At 39.6% G+C, this 18,195-nt stretch overlaps 1 pseudogene; it reads right to left on the bottom strand.

Annotated features, from left to right (window-relative positions):
• Positions 1–14,004: 14,004 nt before the first annotated feature.
• LOC140523977 (aldehyde dehydrogenase family 3 member A2 pseudogene) lies at positions 14,005–15,411 on the bottom strand (annotated as a pseudogene).
• Positions 15,412–18,195: the final 2,784 nt, after the last annotated feature.

Raw genomic sequence — 18,195 nt, 5'->3', positions numbered from 1 at the left:
TCCCCTCTGCTGGTTATTTCCCATTTGCCCTGTGTATTGCCTATTTGTACGCAGTTGTTTGCTTATTGGTCCCTCATTAGACTGTGAGCTCCTTGAGGGCAGGATCTACCTTTTGCTTCTTTTTATATCCCCAGTGCTTAACACAGTGCTTGGCACATAGTAGATACTTAATGATGCTTATTGACTAACTGATTGTTATGTTCTCCTAGCACATCCTGGATACCTGTTCTAGGGTGATAGAATTTGCCAGTGTAGGCCTCTCTATTACCACTCTTTCCTCAATAGAATCAGACTAGGAGCATTAATCAGGAAAAAACAATGAGGTTCAGGAAAGCACAGTAAAAATCAGTAGCAGAAGGAAACTTTCTGGGGAGCTTACCTGCAACAGAGGGACTGAATGCTTATAGAACTAATCAGCAAATATACTACATACTAACAGATGGCAGAAGCAAGGCTAAATATCCCAATAACTTTGGGCCAGATCTAAATTTGTTATACATTTGGGAAATTTTCTTGCTCACTAATTTCTCCCAATGTACTTACTGATTTGCTATCTTTCTCTGAGGTGAAAGGTAGCTAAGAAACCTCAGATTACATGAGGCTTGCCTTAGGCAAAATTTTGAGATAAGTGGTTTATTTTTGATGCTTAATTATGTCTTTGTTTTAACAAGTTTTCCATTCTTTTTAGTTCTATCTCCCTAACTCGAGCTACCAGGAAATCCACTGTAGGATCCACCCAGGCCTATTCTCTTTGGCAGGACTTGATGTTCTATATCTTTTCTGATCAACCTTCCCCATCAGAATTTATATATCCTATTCCCCATTACTCACTAATCTGATAAGGGAATTTGCTAGGGTGATAATCAGTGCCAGTGGGTTAATACATTATTCTTCTTGGGTAACATAACATATTTGCATTTTGGAGTGACAGATTTGCTGAAGGCAATATAGGCATATATTCCAGGTGACAGAAGGTATTGAATTAGCACTGTCATTCACACTTAGTGAATGCTCTTCTTTCTATAAGCCTGAAGAAAACCAGTCTATCAATAAATTAAAAATTGATGGACACTCTCTATAAATCTTCACAGAACATCCTCTCTAGAGTGCCTGAACCATCATTCAGATGGCTCAGGTAAGATGGAAACCCTCACTGATCCAGGTGCAATATTGCTCAACATTGGAGTAACATTAAATATGCCGCTGACTTATTGGAGAGCAACTTGTTTGCTCCACTACCTCCTCGTTTCTAAGAGGGGTGTGGTAGCTCCAACCCTCCAATTTTCAGTGTAAACATTAACACCTCCCAAATAAGAAAACACTACAAGTCAGGATTTGATTTATTGTTTTGTTGATTGCCTAGACTTAGGAAAGGAGTGAAGAAAACGTTAATAATACAAATTAAACTTAAAACTGTGTTGTACGTTCATTTGTTTCTGGAGAGCTGATTGATAAACATTTACTAGCATACTCCTTTATCCAATTGTTTTCTGTATTTATATGGCAAAAGCAATAAATCCTTATGTGATCACACAGTTTATTGAATATAGTAAGTTAAAATTGTAAAGAAACTGAGTACCATACTTACCTGCAGCCTTAAGGTCAATTATCTCCTCCCAGCTGCTTTCCCACTTTTCTTTGTTTTTTATTTATTATTATTTATTAATTTTATTTATTTTCATTGCTCTACAATCACTACCATATAACTTAGATTTTTTTCCCTTATCTCCCCCCTACCTTCCCCCTCCCTCCCTGAGACAGCATACAATTTTATACAGGTTCTACACATACATTCTTATTAAATACATTTTCACTACAGTCATGCTATGTAGAAGAATTAAAATGAATGGGAGAAATATATAACAAACCAAAATGTAATACAAAAGAAAATGACCTGTCATATTCTGTGATTGAATTCCGTAGTTCTTTCTCTGGATGTGGAAGGCATTTTGCCTTAAAAGAGCATTGGGAATTTTTTTTTAAGTCCTTGCATTTCAATGAAGTTCCAACTCTACCAGAAAAAACTCCCACACTGTGGTCGTTGCTGTGCACAAAGTTCTCCTGGCTCTGCTCCTTTCACTCAGCATCAGTTCATATAAGTCTTGCCAGGCCTCTCTGAAGTCTTCCTGTTTATCACTGCTTGTAGAGCAATAGTATTCCTTTACATAATTTATTCAGACATTCCCCAGTTGATGGGTATATCCTTGATTTCCAGTTTTTGGCCACCACAAAGAGTGCTGCTATAAATATTTTTGTACATGTGGGACCCTTTCCCATTTTTATGATCTCTTGAGGATACAGTCCTAGAAGTGCTATTGTTGGGTCAAAGGGTATGTATATTTTTGTAGTCCTTTGGGCATAGTTCCAAATTGCTCTACAGAATGGTTGGATCAGAGCACAGCTCCACCAGCAATGAATTAGTGTTCCAACTCTCCCACATCTTCTCCAATATTTATCATCATCGTGTTCTGTCATGTTAGCCAATCTGATAGGTGTTATGTGGTACCTCAGAGTTGTTTTGATTTACATCTCTCTAATCAATAGTGATTTAGAGCATTTTTTTCATATGACTATGGATATCTTTCATTTCTTTCTCTGAAAACTGCCTGTTCATATCCTCTAACCATTTATCAATTGGCTTTCCCACTTTTCTTAACAACCTAGGTGAAAGTCACACTCCACCTGCTTCTTCATATCTTGAAAAGATGGAAAGAGGGAAGGATATTTGTATATGTGTATCCAGATCATGAGCTGAGGACTTCAGAGGGTAAATACAAGGTAAGGGCAGCATGGAGAGAGGTTGGTCTCCCTAACCTGACCCAATTTTTCCTCAGTGCTTCATGTCTTCTGAGAATCTCCATTACTGTGGAGCATCTCTCAATCTGGTTCCCTGCTCCTCTTCCTAGTCTGATTATTCCACAAAAATGGTCCTCCTGCTTATCCTGATTGCCTGTCACATATAGAGCTTTGAGCAGTGGAAGCTGTCATGAACATTCTGGCTTTAATTCTCCATTGTCAGCACTGATCATAGAAAAGTGAGGTAGGAGTTTCACAGAGTTACAACACAGAGGTACAATTCTCCCTCTCCTTTAATCCTCTGCTTTCTACCTGTCTGGTGGCAAACATCTCATCTCTTCTTACATCATTTTTCTTTACCTTGTCTTCCCCTAGCTCACCTGTGGCCCAGAAGGGCAAAAGAATAAAATGAAGGAAGGGTGTTTCAAGGGGGCAAGGAAGACCTATGCATAACTCATAAAAATAATGATACCTCTTTCTGTTTTGGTGGTTTCTCATTCCCCTTGAGATATTCTCTCTGAGACCTCCTAGAGAAATTATTGAATGAGAAAATAAAACTTTCCTAACCAAAAAGACCCACGTCTTTCCTTCCTCTCTAGTCCTTGGAGCAGATAATAGTCCAAAATAGACATTAGTAACTGCTGTGGGTACTCTGGTATGGTTACTGGTTACTTTGGAGATGCCCTAATTACAAAAGAGAGAACTCTTCTAGTAGGAATTCTAGCTACTACAATGTCTAGGTCATACACACATAGGCTCCACATTTAGAAAATACTTACAAGGATAGGGAGACAAAACACAGTTGAAACTATGATGAACAAAATGTGGTCTTGACATTAGCTTTAATCTAATGGGAGCTGGAGGTGATAGGATTAGCTCAGTGGTGTGCTGTTGCCCTTGTTCAGTCATTTCAGTCCTGTTTGACTCTTCATGCCCCTGTTTGGGATTTGGCAAAGATACTGGAGTAGTTTACCATTTCCTTCTCCAGCCTATTTTACAGATGAGGAAATTGAGGCAAACAGGGTTAAGTGATTTGCCAAGGGTCATACAGCTAGTAAGTATCTGAGGTTGTGTGATTGTATGGGTGATGTCTTTTGATTCGTGCATAAATTGGATTTAAGTGAGGCAGAATTGCTAGAAATCCTCTGTCTCACTCTCTCCTTCAGAGTCATCGTAGTCCAGTGGCAGGACAGAGTCAAGACAGCTCAGGATGCAGTGGATGACCTTGGTGTCTTCGGTGTCTAACCAAGCTCTAAGCACTCCACATTGCCTGCTTCAGCTGCCTTTATGGCTGTCGGAACAAACTGTTCTCATCTATCCATTATACCAGGGGAAGTCTTCACATGCTTGGGTTAGATACCCCCCTAACTCACCAATGGGTTTGAGACTCCTTGGTTACCCTCAACCTGGTTTGGCCCATCTGCTTAAATGGTTTACCAGGGTGTGGCCTCTGCACATGCTGCAGTTTCTTAGAACCACAGGTGAGAGTTGGGTGGAACAGGTAGATACTACAAGTGAAAAGAGCCCCGACAAGGGCTCAGCAAGACATCACCCATACCGTTTTACTCTTATACCTCAAAGTCTTGTGGTGACAGGCAAATGATGAAGCAACAGGTGCAGATATACTGGGAGCTGTAGTCACAACCCTATACACAGGTGGCCTAGGCCCATAGGGTCGTTTTTCACTGGAAGCAGCAATGGGACTTGGCAGCCCCCTGGGTGTCTGAGCAGCCTTTTAAGGATCTCACTGCTCATCTCCTGGTGTGAGGAGGAGGGCTAGAAAAGGTACCCCAAAAACTGTAGGCTAACAATCCCACCGTGCAGTTGAAATACAAAAAAATGTACAAAATGTACAAAAACATCTGAAAAGATGATTCCACTCATCATTGGCACATGGAACATGTACACACTTATAGACAACACAAAATCCAGTAGACCTGAAAGATGAACCGCTCTTATTTCAAGAGAACTCAGCAGGTATCACATCCAAATGGCAGCCCTGAGTGAAACAAGGCTGCAAATGAAAGCCAGCTTACTGAAGTTGGAGCTGGATACACATTTTTCTAAAGTGGCCACAGTGAAGGGGAGCACGTGAAGCTGGCATAGGTTTTGCAATAAAAACTAATCTAGTCATCAAGCTGGTATGCCTGCCAAAAGAAGTGAATGACAGGCTCATGACAATGTGATTGCCACTTGCAGGAAAATGCCATGCCATCATCATCAGTGCCTATGCTCCCACCATGGTGAAACCTGGTGAGGTCAAAGAAAAATTTTATGGAGACCTAGAGACCCTTCTCATCAATGTGACAAAAGAGGACAAGCTTATAGTTCTGTGTGACTTTAATGCCAGGGTAGGCTCAGTCTACCAGACTTGGCAGGGAGTCCTAGGGAGGAATGGAGTTGGAAACAGCAGCAGCAATGGTCATTGACCGCTGAAGACTTGTGTATCACATAACCTTCTCATCACCAGCACTGTCTTCCATTTGCCTAAATGCAATAAATCTTCATGGATGCACCCTCGTAGCAAACATTGGCATCTAATGGACTATGTGATTGTAAGGAGAAGAGACAGAAAAGATGTGAGAGTGACAAAGGCAATGTGTGGTACAGAGTACTAGACTGATCATAGGCTTATCCTTTCCAAGCTAAATATTCACATTCATCAAAAGTGCCACTCTCAAGGCAAAATACTACCAGAAGAGTTAATGTCAACAAATTAGAGCTCTTCTCCGAGCATGAACAGTTTGTTGCTAACTTGGAGGGAAAGTGGAGCCAACACACAGTTGGCAGCAGTGGAGCAGAAAAGGAGTGGGAAGCGTTCAGAGATTTGGTGTACAGCACTGCATTTGTCATCTGGATCAGAACACTAGCAAACAAATGATGGGGAAATCTAGAAGCAGCTAAATGAAAAATGAGAACTGCACAGGGTTTACCAGCAAGAAAGTTCATCTATCTCTAAGAAGGCAGCATTTAATTCCATCAAAAGTAAAGTACAAGCAAAACTTAGAGAGATGCAGGATTCCTGACTCAGTAAGAAGGCAGATAAAATTTAGTTTTATGCAGACAGTAACAATCCAAAGTGCTTTTATGATTCCCTGAAAGCTATTTATGGACCAAAAATCTACGATGCATCACAAGTACCCAAGACTGATGGAGTCACAATGATTAGTGATAAGGACATGATCCTAGAAAGATGTGCTGAACAGTTCCATAGTGTTCTCAACAGACCATCATCAATCAATGCTGAGGCCATTGACCATTTACCTCAGGTAGAAGTCAATCCCTCCTTAGCTAAACTTCCAACTGAAGAGGAGGTTTTGAGGGCCATTAGAGTCCTTTCATGTAGCAAAGCACCTGGTGTTGATTCTATTCCAGCTGAGATATACAAGGTAGGAGGACCATTGCTCATACAAAAGCTGACTGAAATATTCCAAGTTATATGGCAAGAGGAGGCTATCCCCCAGGAGTTCAAGGATGCCTCCATTGTCCTGCGACAATCACAGGGGGGTCTCTTAGTTATTGCTGGCAATACCTGAGAGCCAGTGTGACTTCAGAAAAGGCCAAGGAACAGTCGATATGGTGTTTGCTGCCTGACAACTCCAGGAGAAATACCAGGAGCACAATGGAGGTCTGTACACAATGTTTATAGATATGACCAAGGCCTTGACACTGTTAGTCATGAGGGCTTATGGAAAATTATGTTAAAATTTGGTTGCCCAGAGAAGTTCAACAATATTGTACATCAATTTCATGATGGCATGTTTGCCCGGGTTCTGGATAGTGGACAATGCTCTCGTGCCTTCCCAGTTACCAAGGAGTGAAGCAGGACTGTGTGCTTGCTGCCATGCTTTCTAGCATGATGTTTTCAGCCATGTTGTCAAATGCTTTCAATGAGGATGAACATGGCTTCAAGGTCAATTACTGTACTGATGGTAAGTTCTTCAATTTGAAAAGGCTTGTAAGCCAAGACCAAAGTGGAGGGAGTATTGATGCATAATTTTCTGTTTGCAGATGATTGTGCATCAGTGCAGCCTCTGAAGCTGAGATGCAACAAAGTATGGGTCAATTCTCTGCTGCCTGTGCTAATTTTTGCCTAATAATTAACACCAAGAAAACACAGGTGAACCATCAGCCACCACCACACCATCCATCCGTGGAACCATCGGTTACAATAAATGGAGAAGTTTTGAATGTTGTGGATAAGTTCACTTACCTTCGTGGTATACTTTCCAGGGATGCACACATGGACAATGAGGTTGACACACTCATTGCCAGAGCTAGTTCAGTGTTTGGGAGGCTCTGAAAAAAGTTTGGGAGAGAAGAAGTATTAGACTGACTACCAAACTGAAGGTCTACAGAGCTGTTGTGCTGACTTCATTGTTGTATACCTGTGCAACATGGACAATCTACCAGTGCCATGCCAGCAAACTGAATCACTTCCATTTGAACTGTCTTAGGAAGATTCTGAAGATCACCTGGAAGGATAAGGTATCAGACACTAAGGTTATTGCTCGAACTAAACTGCCAAGCATTCAAACTATGCTTCAGAGAGCACAAGTCCCATGGGCTGGCCATGTTGTTGGAATGCAAAATGTACGCTTGCCAAAAAGACTATTTTATGGAGAACTCACATGGGGCAGGTGATCACATGGTAGTCAGAAGAAATGATAGAGGGACACTCTCAAGAATTTTGGATTGGATTATAAGACATGGGAGACACTGGCACAGAACTGCTCAGCCTAGTATGCCCACATCAGAAAAGGTGCTGTGCTCTATGAGAAAAGCAGAATTGAAATAGCACAAAGGAAATGTAGGATGCACCAATTTGGAGTAACCACCCCAAATGTTCCCAAGGATTATCTGTACCCAATCTGTGCATTCCGAGCTCCTATTGGTCTGATCAGCCATAGTCGTACACATTGAAACTTCACTTTATCACGGTGATATCATTTTGATCCACTTCCAGAACTAAGGACAACAACCAACCAACCAACCAATCTGAGGCTGAATTTGAACTCAGTTCTATCTGACTCCAGGCCTGGTGCTTTGTCACATAGAAGGTCTTGATATGCTGGAAACAATTCTAATTGGCTTTTGAGAGCAGACTGATTATTTTCAGAGTGAGCATTTACACCTCAGAAATTGTCAACAAATTAGGGATTGATTTGCTGTTTCTATAGATTTAAAAAAACACTGATGCAGATTAAACTTGAAGGTATGTGTATATGCATTTTTTTACAATTGTTAAATTTACCAGCACACCCTTGGACTGCTTTATAAACATTGCTTGAGCTTAGCAGGAATGCAATAGAAAGCTTGAGAAATTGTGATCATTAGATTAGGGGCCTGGTGCCTAGAGGCTGATAGCAATAATGATATGGGTTTGCAAGATGCTTTATATCTGTTATCTCATTTTAAGTTCACAGCACCCCTGGATCAGTACCAGATGACATGGTACAAACCCTAGGGTGAGTGAGCCAAATGAAAAGTGAACTTCTTTGTATGAACTCAACCCTGGACACACCTTTTACTTGCTTTCTCATTCCATGTTGTGCCAGGTTTTCCTTCCCCTGCCTCTGGTCCCTGTTTATTGGTTATATTCTGCTCACTACAACTGATAATTTCCCTTTTGTTTCTGGTTTCTCATTCACTGCTTGAGATGAAAGTAGGCCCCAGTAATGGATGGCTATTGGTCATAGGTCCTAGTTGACTCTTCCCTTCAAGGTCAGAAATTCAATGATTGTTAAAAACATTAGGGCCAAGAACAGGTCCTTGTGGTACTCCATTGGAAACTTTCTGCCACATTCATATCAAGCCATTAATGCCTATTCTTTGAATTTGGTCATTTACTCAGTCTCAGATCCATCTGTTTTACTTAGTAGTGTAGATGTCTTCATTTTTCCGTCTTCTACATGAGAATAGTATGAGATGTCATCAAATACTTTGATAAAAACTAGGTAAACTGCATCCACATCTACTAGACTGCTTTAATAATTCTATCAAAAAAGGAAATGAGATTTGTGTGAGTTATTGTTGCTGAAACCTTAGTGAGGTATTTTTTATAGTTACCATTTTGCTTTATGGAAGTTCACTAAGCATCTCTTTAATAATCCATTCTGGACTTTCCTCAGAATGCAAGTCAGGTTCACAGGCCTATAGTCTGCAAAATCTGTTCTCTTCTCTGTCATTCCCCTTTTTAAAATTAGTACGTTTACCCTTCTCTAATCTTTTGTAACATCCCTGGTTTTTCAAGTATTGTAGTCACTCAACTTCTCACCTGCCTGTTGTTTCACTTTGAGAGGATGGAGCTCACCTCAGCCAGGTAACTTGAATTCACCAAACTAATTGGGTGTTATATTTCTATCTCTTCACTCATCTTGGGTATCAACTTCCCATTAGCTATTTTTGTTCGGTACCTTTGAGGACAAAGGTCATTTTCCTTGGCAGAGAAAACAGAAGTCAAGTAAGAAATGAACAGTTGGATCTTCTCTTTGTTGTCAGTAATCATTATCTCATCCTCTTCAAGCAGATCCCTTCTTTGCTCCTGTTTTGTCTCCCAAAAACATTAGGAAGGAAGAAAGGAAGAGAGGGAGGGAGGTAGAAGAAAAGGAGGAAGAAAAGAGAAAGTAAGGAAATTATAGAGGAAGTAAAGGAGAGAGTGGAGAAAGAAGGAAGAAAGGAAGGAAGGAGGGAAGGAGGGAGAGAAGGAGAGAGCAAAAGAGGGAAGGAGGGAAGAAGGGAGGGAGGGAGGAAAGAAGGAGGAAACCTTTTGTTTTTGTCCTTATCTCCCCTGGATAGCTTCAGCTCCTTCTGAGATTTAACATTCCCAAGTGTGAGCACTTACACCTTGGAGATTGGCATAAATATTGGCTTGATTTATTTGTAATGAGGCATTTGGGGCATACTCAAATTGCCTAACCTAGAGACACTCTGTTTTTCTGCATCCCCTACTGCATGAGCATGAGTAATCTCTTTTGATTGGGCACATCTTTAAACTTAGTCTCTCTCTCTCTTTTCTTGTGCATTCTTCCTGCTGTAAAAATCACATGCAGTTCACGAACAGTGCAGAGGCCAAGAATTGAAGGGGAAGGGAAATATCACACACGTACACTTTTTCCTCAGTTTCAGAGAAACAGGTCAGGGTGTATTTGTTTCTGTGCCTATGTCAGTGGGTCTGCTGTGGTGCTTGGGTGTCTGTGCTTGGACCTCAATTCTGAAAATCACATTTCTCCATAGCCTCAAAACACTGTCTCAGGCAATTTCTCCCCAGCCCAAGGACATAGCCTACCTTAGCAAAACCTTTATCTCTCTCCCTGATACAGTAGCCAGCTGTACCTATTGAATTTATTAGTTTGAACCAGCTGTGTACTGGATGAATTGGCTGTGTACTGGGTCACAATGCCATTTACTGCTCACTGACCAATCATGTGTGTCCTAGACTAAGACATACATATACTCCCTTACATTTATCTTGTCTAACAAGACATTGATTAGAACAGCCTGGGTATTACTTAGTCAGTCCTGACTGTTAGTTGACTTAGTGACATTTAAAGCCTAAAACCATGACTTCATGTAGCCACCCCACCCCAGGCTATTTCCCAATGAACTCTGGGTAAAATGCCTATGCAGTAGATACTAAAAGCACATGTTCCTTTAAGAACTAACCACTCCTTAATCACTCCCAATCCCTCCCTGAATCACCTAGGTAGCATGTTTGGCACATGTCTTACTATAGAATAATCTATATAAACTTTAACTGTACCCCTCTATGGTTGCAGGTTCCCTAAGAACTCTTGCCCTCTAAAAGCATTATACATCTTTACCACCATCAACAATGCCTGAATCTGTGAAGTCTTTTCCAGATAGCCTATGCTGGGAAGTCCAGTCTTGGGGTTCCTCTACATTTCTAGCCCTCATCAGGTCTACATGAATCTGCCTAGATGGGACTTTCAGTGAGTCAAGCATAGATAGCTCTAGAGTCTATCCTCTGATCTTCTCCAAGCGAGATTTTGATTCCTGCCAGAAGAGGAAGGAGAAGGTTGGGTCAGAAGCTGCCCCTTTGCTCACCTCAGAGACTGAGAGTACCAGGCTAGAATTACATGTCTGCTCCCTTATCTATTATTAGTCTAGGGGGAAAATTTTTTAGGTTCACATGGCACTCCTAGTTGTTGTCCCTTAATGTGAAAGAAGATTCCTCAAGTTATATATTCTAGCTTTAACTTCTTCCCATGAATGGCAGTTCTGCAAATTGCAAACAAACCTATTTATCCAAACAGATAGCAAACAGAAACTATAGAAAGTATACATATGAGGATATATGGGATGAGGAGGAGGATGAAAGGAAAGGAAGATTAAGGGAGGCAATAGTCAGAAGCAAAACAGACTCTTGAGACGGAGACAGGGTAAAAAACTGAAAGACTACGAATGTGAATGGAATGAATTCACCTCAAAATTATAAGATTATACCAGAATGGATTAGAAACTAGAATCCAATGTGTTCTTTACAATAGACACTCTTGAACAAAGATACATACAGAGTTAATAAGGGGTGGAAGGTGGGGGTGGAAGGTGGGGCTGGAGCACAATCTTTTATGCTTCAGCTGAAATAAAAAAGGTAGGTGTGGCAATTATGATCTCAGACAAAGCAAAAGCAAAAAAAAGACCCAATTAAAAAACATGATATTTTTAATTTCAACCACATTTCCAAAAAAGTACCATAGATAATGAATTAATATCAATACTGATCATATATGTGTCAAATATACCCTAGTTCTTTAAGGAAAAATTAAATGAGTTACTGGAAGAAATAGAGAGTAAAATCATGCTAGGTGGGGACCTTATTTTGCCTTTCTTGGACCATATAAATCTAACCATATAATAAACAAGAAAGAATTTAGAGATGAATAGATTATTAGAAAAGTTATATATGATAGACTTCTGGAGAATATTGAATGGGAATAGAAAGTAGTATGTCTATTTCTCAGCTGTCCATAACATCTTCACAAAAAGACTGACTAGGTATCAAAGGCATAAAAAACTCACCAACAAATGGAGAAAAGCAGAAATATTAAATATGGGACCATAATACAATAAAACATTCAATAAATTTTGAAACAGATTAAAAATTAATTGGAAAGTAAGTAATTTAATCCGAAGGAATAAGTGGGTCAAAGAACAAATCATAGAAACAATCAATAATTACATTAAAGATAATGACAATAATGAGACAACATACCAAAGTTTGTGGGATGCAGCCAGGGTACTACCGAAGGGAAATCTTGTATCTCTCCATACTTACATCCATAAAAGAGAGAGCAGATCGGTGAATTGAATGAGCAGCTAGAAAAAAAGCAACTAGAAAAAGAACAAATTAAAAATAACCAAACACCAAAATAGAAATCCTGAAAACCAAAGGAGAGATGAATAAAACTGAAAGTTAAAAAAAAAAATACAAAACAATGAACTAAATAAAAGTGGGAGCCGGTTTTATAGGGAAAAAAACAATAAAATAGATAAACTGTTGGCTAATTTGATTTTTAAAAAGAAAGAAGAAAATAAAATTACCATTATCAGAAATGAAAAAGGTGAATGCACAACTAGTGATGAAATTAAAGCAATTATTAGAAGTTATTTTGTCAAACTATATGTCAATAGAACTGATCATCTAAATGAATTCAATGAATATTTACAAAAATATAAATTGCCTTGATAAAAAGAAGAGGATATAGAATTCTTTAAATAACTCTCTCTTAGAAAATGAGCTCCCTAATAAAAAAATCCTAGGGCCTGATGGATTTACAAGTGATTTCTACCAAACATCTAAAGATCAGTTTAAATATTCTATAAACTGAAAAAGTAGGTCAAGAAGTTCTACTAAATTCCTGCAATGCATAAATATGGCTTTAATACCTAACCCAGGGAAAATTAAAAAAAAAGAAAGAGAACTATAGATCAATTTCCCTAAGGAATAGTAATGCAAAATTGTTAAATAACACTAGCAAGGGGATAATAGCAATATATCACAAAGATCCACACATAGTGACCAGACTGGATTTATGCTAGGAATGTAAGACTGGTTCAATATTAGGAAAACTATAAGCATAATTAACTATATTAATAATAAAAGTAACAAAAATCTTATGATTATTTTAATAGATGCAGAAAAAAACTTTTAATGAAACATAATACCCGTTCTATTTTTTTTCAAATTCTACACTTTGAATTTATTTAGAAAGATGGAAATTTGGCTTTAAAACATATTATAAAGCACAAGTTGCTTGCATTTTGACATATATAATTTGAAAATAGAAATTAAACTTGTCTCTGTGTGTCCTTGTGGCAAACAAACCTCTGTTCACCAATCCCAGCTTTGGGGATCTGGTTCTGAGTGAAGGGGGATTCTTTAATAGCATACAAAGCAGCTTCACTGAGGACTCCCCAACAGCAGGATTGATACGTTGCCCTCTGTTGGCGGGTGCCCCTTCTTGGGACCTGGCAGTCTCACTGAAGGCATATGCATTGGCTCTGGCTGCTCAAAGCCTGGAGCTAGCTAAGGCACAAACCGCTCCCAGGAGATACACAAAACATGACAGGAGACAAATTATGGACAACTGTTCTCTGTGAACACCTTGATTGTGAAATAAAAGTAATTATTTATTTTGTAAAGGATATCTGTGTTCACAACAGGACAGTGACTTGGTTCTTTGATTGTGGCCAGGAGCAAAGCTCCCTGCATCCCTCTGGGCCTCTCTAGTGACTGTAGTTTTAATTCCCTCAACACCTGGGAAGATTTTGTGTCCTTCTTCTAACCCGGCATCATGTGGAATTAAAAGGCACTGATCCAAGATCACTTCTCTTCTGAGCTACATTGAGGAAGATTAGTTTCCACACTAAAGGCCTCAAGGCCACAGAGGGATCCTCAGTAACTGAGGAACTCTTTCAAAGGCTCTGTTCACACCCTGCCCCCTCCTATGTTCCAACAGAGCCTGGGAATGGGTGCAGGGTGGAAGGGGAACAAGGCCTGGAACTAAAGAGTCCCATGTAAAGCATCCCTTTCTCCTCATTGCTTTGACAATCTCAATACATAACAAACTCAATCTGGAACATTCACCTCAAGTACTAGAAGAGTTTGGAGATGTGACTGAAATGGCAGGTTTTTAGGAGAGTAAACCACAGTCTGCTTTAAGGTTAATTTTCTTTGCTCTTTTATATTAATGTTTGTAACAGGAATCAATTTGTTCATGAATCAGGTAACAAAAGTAGAACTCCAGTAAAGACAACTTGCAAGTTGAACCTGAGTCATCTTTAGTAGTATTGAAATTTTACAGTTAAAGCAACTAGGATACCCAGAAAAATGAGAAAGAAGAAACCAATTCTGTCTTTGTTGAAGCATTTCAAGAGGAAGAATCTTGCCCAGTCTACCTTGAATTGATTATTTGATGTGTATCTGAGCTTGTTGGCACCTTCCATCTTTAAATTTTTTATTAGGCGTGATTGGTGATGGATAAGGTGTCAAAACTATGTTTTCCATGAAATGCACCTATCCTACTACTACCAACTCCTCTGAAGGGCAAAGAGTTGAGAGTGAAATGCATGATGACATCATTGCCAGTAAGCCCACCACTGGAGATTTCCTCTATCATCCTTTTAATCAGCTTATTGCTATTAGAAAACACATAGAGGGCCAGGGGTTTCTCTTGCTGGTTTTTGAACTATATGGCTTCATCTGTACTTTTCACAGGCACTCTTGGGAGCACAGGATCAAAAATCTCTTCTTGCATCACCTTGGAGTTGGGGTTAACATCAGTAAGGATAGTCTGGGCTATGTACCATGTAGCCCTGTCCGTCTCTCCTCCAAAAGCTATCTTTTGTCCTTCAAGTAAATTTGTCACTCTTTTAAAATGACAAAGGTCAATGATCCTTTTATAATCGAGACTTTTTTATTTCTTCACTATAAAATTCCTTCACAGTTTCCTTTATCTTTCCCACAATCTGACTCTGAAGGGATGGTTCGCAGAGAATGCAGCAATGCAGGTTTGACTACAGTTCATATGTAGTCTGATATGTGATATGTCTGCAAGCAATATCAAGATTACAATCTTTATCAATATAACATGGACTCTTCTCTCCGAGCTCCAGAGTCACAGGGGTCAAATGCTTGGCAGCAGCTTCCATGACAATCCTCCCAACTCCAGTACTTCCTGTATAGAGAATATGGCCAATTCTTTGCTTCAGAAGTTCTGTGGTCTCCTTAACACTACCATTAATAACACAGTATAGTTCTTTGTCTAAATACTGAGTGAGAATCTTGACCAAGAGAGTGACTGTCTTTTCACATAATTCTGATGACTTGACTGACAGCATTTCCTACTGTGAGGCTCCTATGAATGGTTGGATATTTAGGACAAAGGGGTAGTTAGAAGCCCCAATAATCAAGACCACACTGAGAGACTCTGAGTGAACGTAGGCCTCATCCATCATTGTCATGAGATTCTTCTTAGCTGGCTCTAGGGTAATCCACTCAGGAAGCTTCTCCAGTACATGGTCAAGCTCTCCCAGAACACTAAAAACTTCTTTACTATATCAGTTGAATTCACTCTTGTGCAGGTCCTGGGCCAGCACCCTCACGATCTCCTTCTGGCACTCCTGCACAGTCCTCTGCAGGGCCCGCAGCTGTTACAGGTAGAACAACAGTGACCTCAAGTGGCCCATCTGGAAGATCACCCAGACATGTGACACCAGCTGCGCCACCCTGCGCAAGGTCGGGCTGGGGGCCTACCCATTCTATTAAAAACCTTAGAAAGCATAAGAATAAATGGAGCCTTTCTGAAAATGATTAGTATCTACCTAAAACTAATTAGAAGCCTTTCTAATAAGAGGGGCGTGAGGAGGGAAAACAAAGGACTTCCATTATCACCATTATTATTCAGTATTATACTAGAAATGCTAGGTAAAGCAATGAGACAGGAAAAGAAATTGAAGGAACAAGCATAAGCCACAAGGAAATAAACAAAAATCCTAGAAAGTCAACTAAAAAACTAATTGAAACAATTAACAACTTTAGCAAAGTTGTGAGATACAAAATAAACCTGCATAAATCATCAGCATTTCTATATATTTACCAGCAAAAACCAGCAAGAAGAGTTAGAAAGACATTCCATTTAAAATAACTGCAGACTCTATTTGACAAATGCAACTCCAGATTTCACAGAACAAGTCCCTATAATAAAGGGATTTGTTCTGTGAAATTAGGATTCTATCAAAGGTTGCACTTGAGGACCTAGAGGGCCATATGTGGTCTTTGAGGTCGCAGGTTCCCTACCACTGAACTAATGTTTGATAAACTCAAAGATCCCAGCTCTTGGGGTAAATATTCACTATTTGACAAAAACAACAGGGAAACTGAGAAATAGACTGCCAGAAACTAGGCATAGACCAACATCTCATATCATACACCAAAGTAAGTTTAAAATGAGTACATAATTTAGATATAAAGGGTGATGTCATAAACATATTAGGGGAGCCAGATCACCAAGATCTCTCTTCTCTCCATTTTTCACCATATCTGCCCCTTGCAAAAGTATAGACTATTGAATAATCAATCTTCAATGAAGAGTCTTATGCAAATGGCTCTTTGAGCCATGAATTACATATTATCTTTGCATAGACTGAAGAAAGTGATGGAAAAATTGTTAAAATTGCAAATTAAATTTAAATGTTTGTCATGCATACTTTCTTTTCCCTACTGGAGAGCTGATTGTTAATCATTTACCAGCATGCAGTTGGTGTTTATGAAATTTGAAATCTACTTTAACAAAATCTAGGGCACATGTCAAGATATGCTCAGCTTTTCTCTCCTCTTTTACAAATTCTAGGAGAGTGTATGCAGGTCACACAAGAATTCCCATAATCTCTACCCTGGAGGTGGCAACTCTATGCTGATGATTCTTAAATCTACTTATTCAGTCTTCTCTGCTGACTTCCAGTCTCACATCTATAACTTCTTATTATATATTTTGAACTGTATTACCAGTAGATCTCTTAAACTCAACTTGTCCAAAGTAAAACTCATTATCTTTTCTCCCAAACCTTCTTCCCCCCTTTCAAATTTTCTTGTTACTGATGAGGGTACCACAACCCTACTGGTCCCCCAAAACCTAGGTGCCACTCTCTACTCTTTACTTTCACCCTCCAAAATATCACTAATCTGTTGCTATCACAATCACTATCACCAATCTGTTGCTAAGGCCATCTTGTGTATTCATCCCTTTTCTCCTCTGATGCAGGTACCACCCTGGTGTAGACCCTCATCACCCTGGCACAAATGTCTCCCACCTTAATCCCTCTTCAACTCAGCTGTCAAAGTGGTTTTCCTAAAATTCAGGTCACACACACAAACACACACTCCTCATATTCCATTCCCATTGACTTCCTCAGTAAACTCCAATGTCTTCCTAATACCTTCAGGATCAAATATAACATCCTTTCTTTGGAATTTAAAGCTTCTTATAACCCGTTCCTCCCCACTCTTACCTTTCCAGTAGTTTTACAACTTATACTCCTTCCCTCCACATACTCTTCAATATAGTGACACTAGTCTCTATGATTTTCTTCAAACAATACACTCTCGGCATCTTCTCTGGCTGTCTCCCATTCATAGAATACTGTCCCTATTCATCTCTCCCTTTTGCTGGCTTCCTTCAAATCCCAACTAAAATCTTACCTTCTTTGGGAAACCTTTCCTGATCTCCCTTAGTTCTAATGCCTTCCTTCTGTTGACTATTTCTTATCTAGCCTGTAAATAGCTTGTTTATATATAGTTATCTTCATGTTTTCTCCTTCATTAGATTATGCACTCCTTAAGACTGGGACTATCTTTTACAATTCTTTGCATCCCCAGCACTTATATGTCTTGTGCATGGTAGGTACTTAATAAATATTTATTGACTCCTTTGACTGACCCATCGCTACTATATCCTGCCTTTGGGCTAGGCTTGTGATCTATTGTTCAAACTCCTTATCTATTTACTCTTTGGTGCAGGTGGTCTCCAAGGATGGGGGAACCTGTGGCCTCAAGGCCCTCTAGGTTTTCAAGTACAGCTCTTTGAATTTGGATTCAGAGAGAGGGCTTCACTTGAGGACCTAAAGGGACACATGTGTTCTCAAGGCAGCAGGTTCCCTACCCCTGAATACTCCAGTGACAGAAGTCACTTTAGTTTTACTTTTCATTGAACATTCTTCACTATACTTACCCATTCTGGTTTATGAATTTATCTCATTAACATACAATACAGATTGTCTACAGTCAGTTATTGTTGAAAAGGGGGTTTCTAACAAGCCTCTCAGAGCTTTTAGATTCTCCCATCATTATCTGTATCACCGTGTCTGGATCTGTTCTGT

The sequence above is a fragment of the Notamacropus eugenii genome, chromosome 2 (assembly GCF_028372415.1).
Source record: "Notamacropus eugenii isolate mMacEug1 chromosome 2, mMacEug1.pri_v2, whole genome shotgun sequence".
Lineage (NCBI taxonomy): Eukaryota > Metazoa > Chordata > Mammalia > Diprotodontia > Macropodidae > Notamacropus > Notamacropus eugenii.
This window is presented reverse-complemented; position numbering and strand designations above follow the sequence as displayed.